Below are 12,441 nucleotides of genomic sequence, written 5' to 3'. Positions count from 1 at the left end.
ACCGACCACCTTGCGGCCACAGCTCCGGTCGGCCGCCTCAACAATGGAGGCACGGAACATGGCCCATTCGGGCTCAATGTCCCCCACCTCTCCCGGGACATGGTTGAAGCTCTGCCGGAGGTGGGAGTTGAAACTCCTCCTTACAGGGGATTCCGCCAGCCGTTCCCAGCAGACCCTCACAATACGTTTGGGCCTGCCAGGTCTGACCGGCTTCCTCCCCCACCAGCGGAGCCAACTCACCACCAGGTGGTGATCAGTTGACAGCTCCGCCCCTCTCTTCACCCGAGTGTCCAGGACATACGGCCGCAAGTCCGATGATACGACTACAAAGTCGATCATCGAGCTGCGGCCTAGGGTGTCCTGGTGCCAAGTGCACACATGGACACCCTTATGCCTGAACATGGTGTTCGTTATGGACAATCCGTGACGAGCACAGAAGTCCAACAACAAAACACCACTCTGATTCAGATCGGGGGGGCCGTTCCTCCCAATCACGCCCCTCCAGGTCTCACTGTCATTGCCCACGTGAGCATTGAAGTCCCCCAGCAGGACGAGGGAGTCTCCCGGAGGAGCACTCTCTAGTGCCTCCTCCAGGGACTCCAAAAAGGGTGGGTACTCTGAACTGCCGTTCGGTGCATAAGCACAAACAACAGTCAGGACCCGTCCCCCCACCCTAAGGCGGAGGGAGGCTACCCTCTCGTCTACCGGGGTGAACCCCAATGTACAGGCGCACAGCCGGGGGGCAATAAGTATGCCTACACCTGCTTTACGCCTCTCACCGCGGGCAACTCCAGAGTGGAAGAGAGTCCAACCCCTCTCGAGGAGGCTGGTTCCGGAGCCCAAGCCATGCGTCGAGGAGAGTCCGACTATATCTAGCCGGAACCGCTCAGCCTCGCGCACCAGCTCAGGCTCCTTCCCCAGCAGAGAGGTGACGTTCCACGTCCCAAGAGCCAGCTTCAGTAGCCGAGGATCAGACCGCCAAGGTCCCTGCCTTCGGCTGCCGCCCAGCTCACATTGCACCCGACCCCCATGGCCCTTAATCTGCCATTAATTATTAACCTTAAAAGTGTTGCATTGCTCATATTTTTTTCATTCAGTATTATTATTATTTGTTATCATTATAATACATATTATTGTTATATGTGAAGAAACATTTAATCATAGACCCCATCACTGATTTTTTTTTTTTTTTTTTTTTTTAAATAATCTGTTCGGGATAAGTACTGAAAACATCTTAACAGACAAGACACATGCATTATTAATTTATAAAGTTTACTCACCAATGGATAGGTGCAGCCTATGCCCAAAGCAGGGAAGATGAGTCCAGCTGTTAAGTTGGAGGGCCTTCACCATGTTGGTCCCACTGTCTGTGGTCATGCAGGTCATGTTCTCCTCACGGAGTCACCAACTTTCAAGTGCGTCTCATAGCCCTTGCGCGATGAGCTCCCCCGTGTGGTCTTCTGGGAAGTATGTTGCTTGCAGAGTCGCACTGCAGAGCTTCCAGTTGTCGATGTAGTGGATGGTCAAGCTCAAATAAGGCTCAGATGTGCGGCTAGACCACAGGTTGTTGCAAAGAACTGCACTTTTTGTATTTGATGTTCCAGCTTCACTCTGCACTCTGTGTACAGACGTGGCATTGCAGTGTTGGAAAAAAATTTCCTGCCTGGTACCTCGTAGCGGGGGTCAAGTACTTTCACTAGGCGTTTAATTCCCTCGTCCTCCACGGCCGAGAAAGGAACCATGTCCTTAGCTAGATAGTATGTGACAGCGTCCGTTACCTCTCTCCATCGCTTACTAGACTTCTCATACGGGGTGCCTTTTTGGAATGCCTGGGTAACTGTTGTTTGCTTCGGTTTTGCCACAGAGGCCGCAGGTTGTGAGGAGGTGGTGGAAGCCCCCGCTGCTTGCATCGTTTCACTCTCGGCATATTCCTTGGGATGCCTACGTCTCAGGTGGTTGAACAAATTTGTTGTACTGGCATCGGACGTTTTAACATGTTCTTTGCACACCTTACATATGGCTGAAGTTTGGTCTTGGTCAGTAGAAGAAAACCCGAACCAGTTCCAAATTACAGAGGTGGATTTCCTCTTCTTCACCAGCTCGTCGGCTTGGCTTTCAGCCATGGCTGTCCATGCGTTTTGTAAGTTTTTACAAACACAACATGGAGGCGTGTAAGAAAGTGTCACGACGCACAGTTCGCTATGATTGGTCGGTTAGGTTAAGGACGCCCTACGTCTGCTGCATCGGCGGGAACCAGCATTAAAAAAAAATAAAAATCATTGCGCTGATTGGCAAAGGCGATCTATACGGTTTCTCTAATTTGGTAGATCGCCTGCGATTCTCCACTCTTCCTCGCCAGTCACGATTTTATATCGTCAGATCGCACACCCCTACTATGAACATATTTCTGTTTATAGGAATATTTCATTTTCATATTTATGTAAAAATGGTATTCCACGCTCCCTTCTTGTGGGCTCTTCTGGACAGAGATGTCTGTTGTTCTAGTTGGCTATCACTCTGGATTACGATTTTAACTCTGTTGTTCTCCGTCACCTTTGGAAGATTCTCCCACTTTGACTTTGGAACTTCGAACCCATACCAATGTTCCCTCTAATTTTTCACATGTCTGGGCATACACACAAGCTCCCTGAGCACACTGAGGACCACTGTGAGCAACATCAGATGTGCATGCAGTATCACGCCTGTTCAAAACCTTGGATCATAGCAAGTTACATGGCTTATTTAGAGAATCAAATCACAGCAGCAATTTTCATTAGTTTACTTTTAATATAAGCGATTTGGCCCACTTAAAATGAAAAAGACAAATCTTGTTGTTCATGAGATGTGTCGAATGTAATATGTGAGCAGTGCATGCTGTCAGCTGAAGGATGCCACCAAACAGTTTTATAGTTAACATCATTTTCCTCCCTGTATTTAATATATATGTGTACTGATGTCTGTGCTCTCATCTACTGTCAGGGTATGCCAGGGTGCATTTTTAACACTGCACATAGTCTTAATCTCATTGATTGAGTTCACAAATTCAAAGGCATAGTTTTTGCTTCGCCAGCTTTCTGGTATACTCACATACTTTGCCATGTGAACTGACAGCATTGATGCATTCATTTTGATGGCAAGTAAAATATTGTCAATGAGAACTTTTACTTGCACGGGGTCAGATTTTGTTTAGTGTGACAGCTCGTTCCTTTTCTCTCTGTCTTTTGCGCTCTCCCGCAATAATGTACCAATCTTGAGTCTTCGTACAATTCCAACAGCTTTCAAATTACTTTTCTGCTGAATGTGATGCTCGAGGTAGTCCAACTTCCACCGCACTGTTATTAGCTAGCTAACCTGCACGGCGCGTATGGGCAGGGCACTATGAAAGCACTATCAATGCTATGATTGGCTGCATAGCGTAAGTAAATTGTATCGTATCATTGGCTGAACACCTGTCACTTACTGCGTTACATTGAAAAATGGTACAGAAAAACATTAGGTCTAGTATTAGATATTAATCAATACATTTATGCTGAATTTTATTTTATGCGCTGCATAGATTTTCTTGTGCGCTGAGAATGTGTGCACATTATTTCCAGCACTTGTATTATTATACGGTTCCATGCAGTGTTTCCCACAGATGTGAAAGTAATGTGTGGTGGTGGGCCGGGGGGGTAAAAAATAAAAATTCTTCAAAATAATTCCTTCGTTAATAATTGATCACGCAAAACTTTATTGTATTAATCCTTAAGAACCCAGACCCATTTCTACTTAAATGAAAATTAAAGGGGTTATAACACAGACCAAATAGACCACATAGAACCCATTTCAGAATTTTTTTTCCAAAATACCACCCCCCACTGTCAGAGATCTGTAATGTGACATATATGTCACATTGGGAGTTAAGAACCTGGATAATTTCTCCATCAAGGAAAATTATGGGGGACGTAAGGATGTGTGACACCTCACGGTGGGTGACACAGGTGCGGCTTATCTGCAGATATTCACATCTTCATTGTAAACAAATGAATAATATAGCTAATTACACTGGTCGGACTGTTCAGCTGTTTCAGACTGATACCTCCGGTTCAGGCTGGTCCTCATCCTCAACACGCACGTTTCTCTTTCAATCGCGGAAAATATATTTCAATACTCATCTGGATAGAAGCAGCAAACATTCAGTGTAAGAGTTTAAAAAAACTACTTTATTTGATTCACACCTGCTAGTATTTAGACCTTGACAACCCAAGGTTTTTTTTTTTTAACGGCAAACTTGCGACTAGTTAACTTTATAAAGAAGGCGTAATCGCTTGTTTGCTATGGGTCGGGACGGGACGGGACAACATTGTATTCAAAATATAAAATATTTTCATAGGACTTTTTAATGTGTGATTTTATAAAGGTGCACGTGATACCAACCTTTTGGGAATTCTTTCGGTTGAGCTAATCTAACGCGACGCTGAAGCTAGCAAGCTTCCACGCTTCCAGGGAAGCACGGAGGGGAGGGGCTGTGTGTGTGTGTGTGTGTGTGTAGGCTATGCGAGAGAGACGCGAGGGACAGAGAGACGGAGGTAGAGCAGGGAAAGGAAATGCAGCTTAACAAATACGAGTATTTTTTAAATAGCGTTAAAAAAAATAATAATAACGAAACGCAATATGTGGCGGCCGGTGTTGAATCTGTGGCGCACCGGCACGAATTAATCTATGTGTGGGAAACACTGCTTGGCCTCTGCATGTAGATGTTCCCTTGTTGCAACATGATTAACTGTCCTATGCTTTTGAATGTCAGACAATATTCCTGAGCAGTGTTTCCCCCAGGAAATTGCTTAGTCAAGGTGGTGAGTCGTTGGCCGGGGGGGGGGAGCTGTTAGAGCAATAACGAAGCTGTTTAAGAGCTGTAACACTTTTTTATTTACATTATTAACTATTTACATTAACAACCAGTAGGTGTCGCAATTCAATGTTATCAATGCTGTCTTTTAATGTCTGAGCCTGGCAAAGCATTATTACTTCGGTTTAAAAAAAAAAATTAAAAATTTTTTTTTTTTTTTGCGAACGTTGGCAAGGCGGCAGTGCGAGTGTGCTAAGGCGGCCGCCTTGACTATAATGCGCTGCGGGAAACACTGGTTCCATGTATGCCACACCAGCCTGCGTCTTACACCCAAAAATTATGCGCTTAACTGCTTGGATGTGCTTGGAGACCTCTTTGCACAGCCTTCATCTAGGGTCCTGCCTGTGTATTCCTGAATATTTGTTGTTTCATCCTGGATATTGGCTCTAATACTCACCAGTCCCTGGCCTCCCTCCTTCTGCTTGGCATACAGTCTCTGTTTGCTGGACTTGGGTTGAAACCTTCCTTGCCTTGTGAGGACATTTCTTGTCTTGATATCGCTTCCATCTCCTCTTTTGGCAACGTTATTCTACCATCACATTGCATCTCTTAGATATAATTTGGCTGCATTTATTTAGGTCCGATGACATTCCAATGTGCTTGCTGTTAATCTTGGAGAGACAGCTTTATGTTGTCCTTGTAGAGAAGATGACTGGTGGTTGCTCCACATAACTGGTATTCAAAGCCACTCTCTGATGTGGCTCAGGGGTTTCAGGCCTATGTAGATCAGCAGCAGGGACATAGAATCTCCTTGGCAGTCGATGGTAACTTGTTCAATTGGCTTGGAATTGGTTCCAGGGCTGTCTTTCACAGTCCTATTGAGTTGTTGATGAAGCATCTCAGTGTCCTGTAGAACGTGTCACATTGAGTCGTAAACTTTCTTGTAGTCAATCCAGGGAAAGATCTTAGTCTTGAGTGAGAGTTCTATCAATCAGTAGTTTGTGTTTAGCTCTTGTGGTGTCACTTCCAACTTCTGTTCGACTCTGGCTCATATATTGAGCCATGTGCCTACTCATCTTACCTGCTATAATGTCTGACAGGAGCTTCCATGTTGTACAGCTGCTCCTTGTGGTGTTCATCTTGTAGCCAAGCATCTCTAAGATCACTGCAGCTGTGATTATACATGATATACCTTATTGATCTCTGTGGTGGTCCTAGTAGGTATAGTATGTTGTGCTGCGTTCACATCTTCTAGTAGACTTTCAAAGATACTTGGTCCCTTAGCCTTAGCAAAAAGCCATGCAGGCTTCAAATATCCATGTTATCCATGATCTTCCATCTTAGATTGGCTGCCCTCATGTTAAGGTTATCTGGGCTTTCTAATAGAACTCAGAATGTCTCACTATGATTACAACAACAAACTACAAATACAACATGAAAAAAGTCAAGGACATGCATGCCAGCTTCCGCTCATCCCAGTATTAAGGCAAATATGGTCTTAATTGAAAATGTATTGGCTGTGTTTCTTTTTTTTTGTGGGATGTTTTATATGTAGAAATGCATATTTGCAAAAGGGGACTTAGTATGTTGTGAAAGTGGCTCTTCCCTTGATTTTGCTCTGCCAATGTGGCTCTTGTGAAAAAAATAGTGAGTATCACTGATCTAGAGTAACTATATAGCTAGACAATTTCTCCCTGAAGTGCTCAGGTTCAAAGATAACAACTTCAGTTTTGTCTGAATTTCTTTGAATTGAATTTCATAATTTGAAATGGTATCTCAAAGTTCATGTCATTTGAATGAAAATAATGGTGATGATGGGCTGATGTGTAAAGGGTGGTAGCAGGTTAAATTCATTGGAAGTAAAGAAATGCAATATGTAGTGCAAAGTTGAAACTTTTTTTTTCAAAAAACAACTTTATTACCTGTTTATGCATACTTGGTACTTATTTATGAATATACACCATTTAGAATATAGGTTGTTTACTTGTTGAACTTTTCTTTCCATATTTAGGCACACAGCTGGTACAGAGTTGTCCTCTGTGAGAACTTCCTACAAGAGCTCCTGTCAGGTGCTCAAAGAGACACTCGGCAACAAACAAACAACTGGGGGATGATTCCTGTATGGAGATGGAAGCTTTCCACTTTCCTGCAGAAAAATCCACCTCCTCACATGGAGGAGCTTCTTCATCTTGCTCATCTGTCCAGAGCCATTACAGATGATGAGCTTCAGCAGATGGGAAAGCAGATTTCTCAGAGGTAAGACATTCAGACATTTTTAGCAAAGGATGTAATCCTAAGAGTGCAACAAACATGACAGAATGTGTTTGTGTCCTGATGTACAATATTACCAGTAAACAATCCGAGCCATTTGATCATTTTATTATTTTTTTTAAGTGGGAGCCGTTAATGTTCGCACCCAGTGTTGAGATTATTGGTAAATTGTTGTTTTCTTTTTGTTTGTATTTTTTGTTGCCATGTCATTTTTCCAAAGGTGTTTTTAAATGTAATTATTTTTGATTTATCAGGTGCATGGCCCTGAGGAAGGTCCTAATGTCCTCTGGACCAGTGTCTGCTGAACAACTTCAACTGTCTTTGCAGTGGCAGAATGAATATTTAAAGAACAATCATCTAAATCAGTCCTCTCAAAGTGCTGTCAATGAAACGGTTAAAGAAGTTACCCACAGCCATTCAGAACTGAACCACACAAAATGTGAATGTAGACGGGAAGCAGCTCATCTTCTTGCAACACCTCACTTAACATGGACAATTCCAGAAATTGAGTGTAAACCCCCTTCCTTAAACTCATTCGACTCTGGTTTCACTGCAACTCGGAGCACCCAGCTGGAGGCATCTGGAGGTAGAGATGGAGTGGAGGGTCCATCTAGAATAATTAGGAACAAGAACTCTATGAGGCATACCCTGAGGCACCTTCAAATCCATAATATTTCCTGTATATCAGATTGTAAGGATCACAAAAAGGTTTGTGACTTGGAGTCCGCAGGAAACTCTTCCAGGGCTAGCATCCAGATCATGCCTCGAGTAGAAGTGGATTCCCTCAGCCTTGAGATCACAGTGAAGCGCTTGGCTTCTCTACCCTCTAATCCCTGGCTGAGCTTGCCTTTAGATCATTTGGAAGACTTGTATACTGTCACCATTACACAGAACTCATTGCCCGAAAAGAGAGACATTGTCTTCCCTGATGCCTCAGAACCCCATGCTGCAGTCAATCAGTCCTATAGGTGTCAAGATCAGCACACACAGACGGACATATTAAGCGGCATAGAGCCCAGATCGACACAGAGTATGGACTGGACACTAAATTCTCAAAGGGGTTTTGGCGATCCTGAACTAAGCCCCATTTGCAACATTCTCTCCAGCACAATTACAGATGGAATGGATGACAAGTCCATCTGTACCACTGAGGGGGTTCCTACTCTTCTCTGGGATTCGTATGACCTCCATGACGAAAAGCCAGATGCTGTTGTTGGGTAATGTTGGTCAAGTCACCCAGGTCATGATAGACTTAGGAACTTGGAAAAAGTCAATTAGACTTTGTCTTAGTACTTGAAATTTTACCTCTAATCCAAAAGGCTTTTTCAGCTCTAACCAACTGACAGGGAGATTCAGGCTTAGTGCGCATGCACACAGTGTAGTCGTTGAATGGCGACAGTCTCAATGGCCGCTTACTGTTCGACTTACTCGGAACACAGAAAACAAAGCTAAAATGGGGAAAAGCTGTCGTTCAGTCAATTGTACCAACGGATTCAGAGAGAAGTTGGATTTTTCTTTTTACAATCTTGTAAAAAGTGAAGCGCAGAGAGCCAAAATGGATTGCTGTACCTCAAAAAAGTGAGTTTGTATCAAACACTGTGTCGGCCATGTTTGATTTTTAGTGAAGGTCATTATTGTGGGCTTCCACATTTCAGCTGTAGAAGGGCTATTTTGCTTTCACAATTGAAATCTGTGTAACTGCAATATTTCTGCATTTGGTGTTGATCATGTGCTAAACTTTTGGTCTGCATATGCACAAGTTAAATGTCTGCTAGATTGCAAAGTTTCAATAACATTAATGGGTATATTCTGATCATTTAATTTTGCTCCAAATATTGTAAGATGAAGTTTATTATTGTCATTTTGATGGGATGTTAAACCACTCTCCTAACTTTAATTCTGATCACCTGGTTTACAATTCAAATGTTATAACTTGAAGGGTTTAAACAGGGATGGTTAATAGAGGGTTGATGGGTTATTTGGTCCACAAATATTTTGAAAGGTTGTAAAGATCCTTGTCAAGACCAACTATATTTGATTTAGGATTATATTCACTGATTGCATTCCCACAACTAGCAGTGGCAGCCATGTTGAATGTTTTGTCTGTCAGGCGTAGGCAACATTTTGACCTGAGAGTGCCACTTTGAAATTTTCTCCTCAACGAGTGTGCCATTAAAAATAATGCAAAGTTAAATTATGATACAAACACATTATCAACCTATCTGGAGTTTTATTCCGTCCATATAGTGCACATATTTTACAACATTTGCACATCTGCAGTGCAACATTTTTAAAGATATCTTTCACTTATTGAACACACATAAACATATTGCACTGGGAAGAGGCAAAAACTGAGACCATAGTACAACTATATCTGTACATCATAATAATACAACCATACCAGTACTGTAACATAACAAAGCAGACATAACGGTACTATATCTGTATTATAGCATAACAAAATAGACACATCAACATTTCAAGAACATGAACAAACAGCTGCACATTTAAACTAAAACCAAGTGTAGGCTGGCAGCATCAAATGAACAGTCAGTGTGATCCCTGGCCCTGCTTGGCTGAGCTCTGTGATCTGTGGCATGTAGTTTGTTACCTTGAGTTGTAAACATGCCTCAGAGTGCTCCGTTAACCGACTGTGAGTGGTGCTGAGCACATGTTTCATGTGTGAGAACACCTGCTCACAGAGATATGTTGACCCAAAGACTGACAGCAATGCCATTGCAATGTCCCGGAGACAGCTGAATTTCTCAGGTGTAGATGCCCAGGAGGTAAGGATGTGGGCTCCATGATCTTGCACTGGTGAGGAGTCTAGCTGTTTTCTGAGCTCCACAAACTTTGTCACCCACAGGGATGAGCTATTTAGCTCAATCAGCTGCAATTCCATGTCCTCTGTATCCATCAATTCAATCAGAGTAGCATCCAAATCATGTCCATCAAAGCTGTCGGGGTTGATCAAGAAAGAGGACATTTGTCCATACCTTTTGAAATCCACAAACTCCGCCTCCAGCTCGCGCATGTACGTGGTTATTTCAGTGGTGCTGATGTTGCGGCGAGAGGACAGCTCTCGCAGGTGTCGAAAGTAGCGGAAAGTGGACGTGGAAATGTCATCTGAGAATATCGCCAGCTTACCGACAAAAGCAGTCCATGTCTCAAACATGTCCAAAACAGTTTGTCCTGCACCTTGCAGTCTGAGATTGAGCCCGTTCAGAATAGAATAATACTTTATTTATCCCCCAATGGGGGAAATTCAAATTCGTTAAGTAGCTCAACATTTTTTTTAAATATTTACAATGATTGAATTGACAACAATAAAACAACAATAATAATTCTACTACTAACTAAACAATAATAAATGGCAAAATAAACAAATAAATAAAAATCAATCAATCAATTTGAGAAGAACTCAGCAGTCACTGTTATAAAGCCTTATGGCTGTGGGAAGAAAGGACCTGAACCTCTCAGTCCTGCAGCGCAGAGAGATGAGCCTCTCACTGCAGCTGCTCCTCTGTCCTGTCAGGATGCTGTGGAGAAGATGTTTATTATTCTCCATCACAGAATCTAACTTCCTCCTCATCCGTTTCTCCACCACAGCACCGAGAAGGTCCAGCCTTCTGCCTACAACAGAACCAGCCTTTTTCACCAGTTTGTCCAGGCGCCTACAGTTTCTGTCTGTTTCTGCAACACCCCCAGCAGACAGCAGCATAGAACAGTGCACTCTCAATGATAGTGTGATAAAACATGCACATCATATCACTGCAGACATTGAAGGACCTGAGCCATCTCAGGGAAAAGATACGGCTCTGGCCCCTCCTGTACACTGCGTCTATGTTGGCAGACCACTCCAGTTTATTATCCAGCACCACCCCCAGGTATTTGCAGGTCTGAACAGTCTCAATCTCCCCTCCATCAATGCAGACTGACTGGTATGGGGTTTTAGAAAAGCCACACTGTCAAACCTGTTGTAATAATGGTTGAAAGTGTTGGCTCTGTCCACATCACCTTCCACAGACTGAGAGTTCTTCAGTCTGTATCCAGTGATGGTCCTCATGCCCCTCCACACCTCCTTGGTGTTATTGTTCTCCAGCTGTCTCGCCACCTTTTTCTTGTACTCCATCTTAGCTCGAGGTAATGTCTTTTTAAGCTCCTGTTGTACACTCCTCCGCCTTTCTCTATCCCCATTCTGGAACGCCCTCTTTTTCTGGTTCAGGAGGTCTTTGATGTCACTGGTGCTCCATGGTTTGTTATTTGGATAGCACCTTACAGTCCTGACTGGAATCACAGTGTCCCTACAGAAGTTAATGTAGTCAGTGATGGTGCTGACCCTCCTGTCCATGTCAATGTCCATTTCATCTTCCTCCAGCAGTACAGCCCAGTCTGTGACATCAAAGCAGTCTCTCAATGCATCACTCGCCTCTGGTGAACACTTCCTGAAAGATCTGGTAGTAACAGGAAGTCTTTGTACAAACGGTCTGTATGTGGGTTGTAGATAGACCATGCTGTGATCAGATCTACCCAGTGGTGGAAGAGACACTGCCTTGTAAGCCTCCTTCACGTTAGCATAGAACAGATCTAATGTCTTTTCTCCACGTGTTGGACAGTCCACATACTGTACAAAGCCAGTCAGGCAGGAGGATAGAGAGACGTGGTTGAAATCCCCTGTGATTGCAATGAATGCCTCAGGATGCTGGGTCTGTATCCTAGCAACGGCGTCATGGATGACATCACACGCCGTTACAGGTGCCGCCCTCGGTGGAATGTAAACAACGATGACGACTGTGTATGGGAACTCTCTGGGCGCATAGAATGCACGGAAACCAACTGACAGCAGTTCGATGTCTGGACAACAAACCCTCTCCTTAACGGTCACATTGCGGGGGTTTACCCATCTCTGATTAAAGAACAGTATAACACCCCCGCCTTTCCGCTTACCGCCGCTCGTACTCAGGTCTCGATCCGCTCGTGCGGCTGTGAAGCCGGGTATGTCCACACATGAGTCTGGTGTGTTGTCGTTCAGCCAGGACTCAGACAGACAGATCAAACTGCTCTCTTTATACAGCCGTTGGTTCCGCACAAGCGCCTCTAACTCATCACACTTGTTTGGTAGTGAGTTGGCGTTTCCCATAATCACCGAGGGCAGAAAAGGTTTGTACCTCCACCTCCTGTTGTGCCTCTTTGCCTTAAGTTTCGCTCCAGCTCTGCATCCACAGTACAGCTTTTTAAGCTTGGTCGGAATTGGATGTTTAATTCCGTGTCCAATCCTTGACAGTGCCAACAGTTCTTCTCTTGTGTACACTGCTTTAGTAGTAGTGCACATTGTCAAAAAA

The 12,441-nt window shown here is 43.8% G+C and overlaps 1 pseudogene; it reads left to right on the top strand.

Moving 5' to 3' along the window:
- Positions 1 to 12,441, top strand: part of LOC142375510 (uncharacterized) — a 56,861-nt pseudogene that overhangs the window by 19,813 nt on the left and 24,607 nt on the right.

This window comes from Odontesthes bonariensis, chromosome 24, assembly GCF_027942865.1.
Source record: "Odontesthes bonariensis isolate fOdoBon6 chromosome 24, fOdoBon6.hap1, whole genome shotgun sequence".
Classification (NCBI taxonomy): Eukaryota; Metazoa; Chordata; class Actinopteri; order Atheriniformes; family Atherinopsidae; genus Odontesthes; species Odontesthes bonariensis.
The sequence above is the reverse complement of the archived record's forward strand: the minus strand, read 5'-3'. Positions and strand labels throughout refer to the sequence as shown.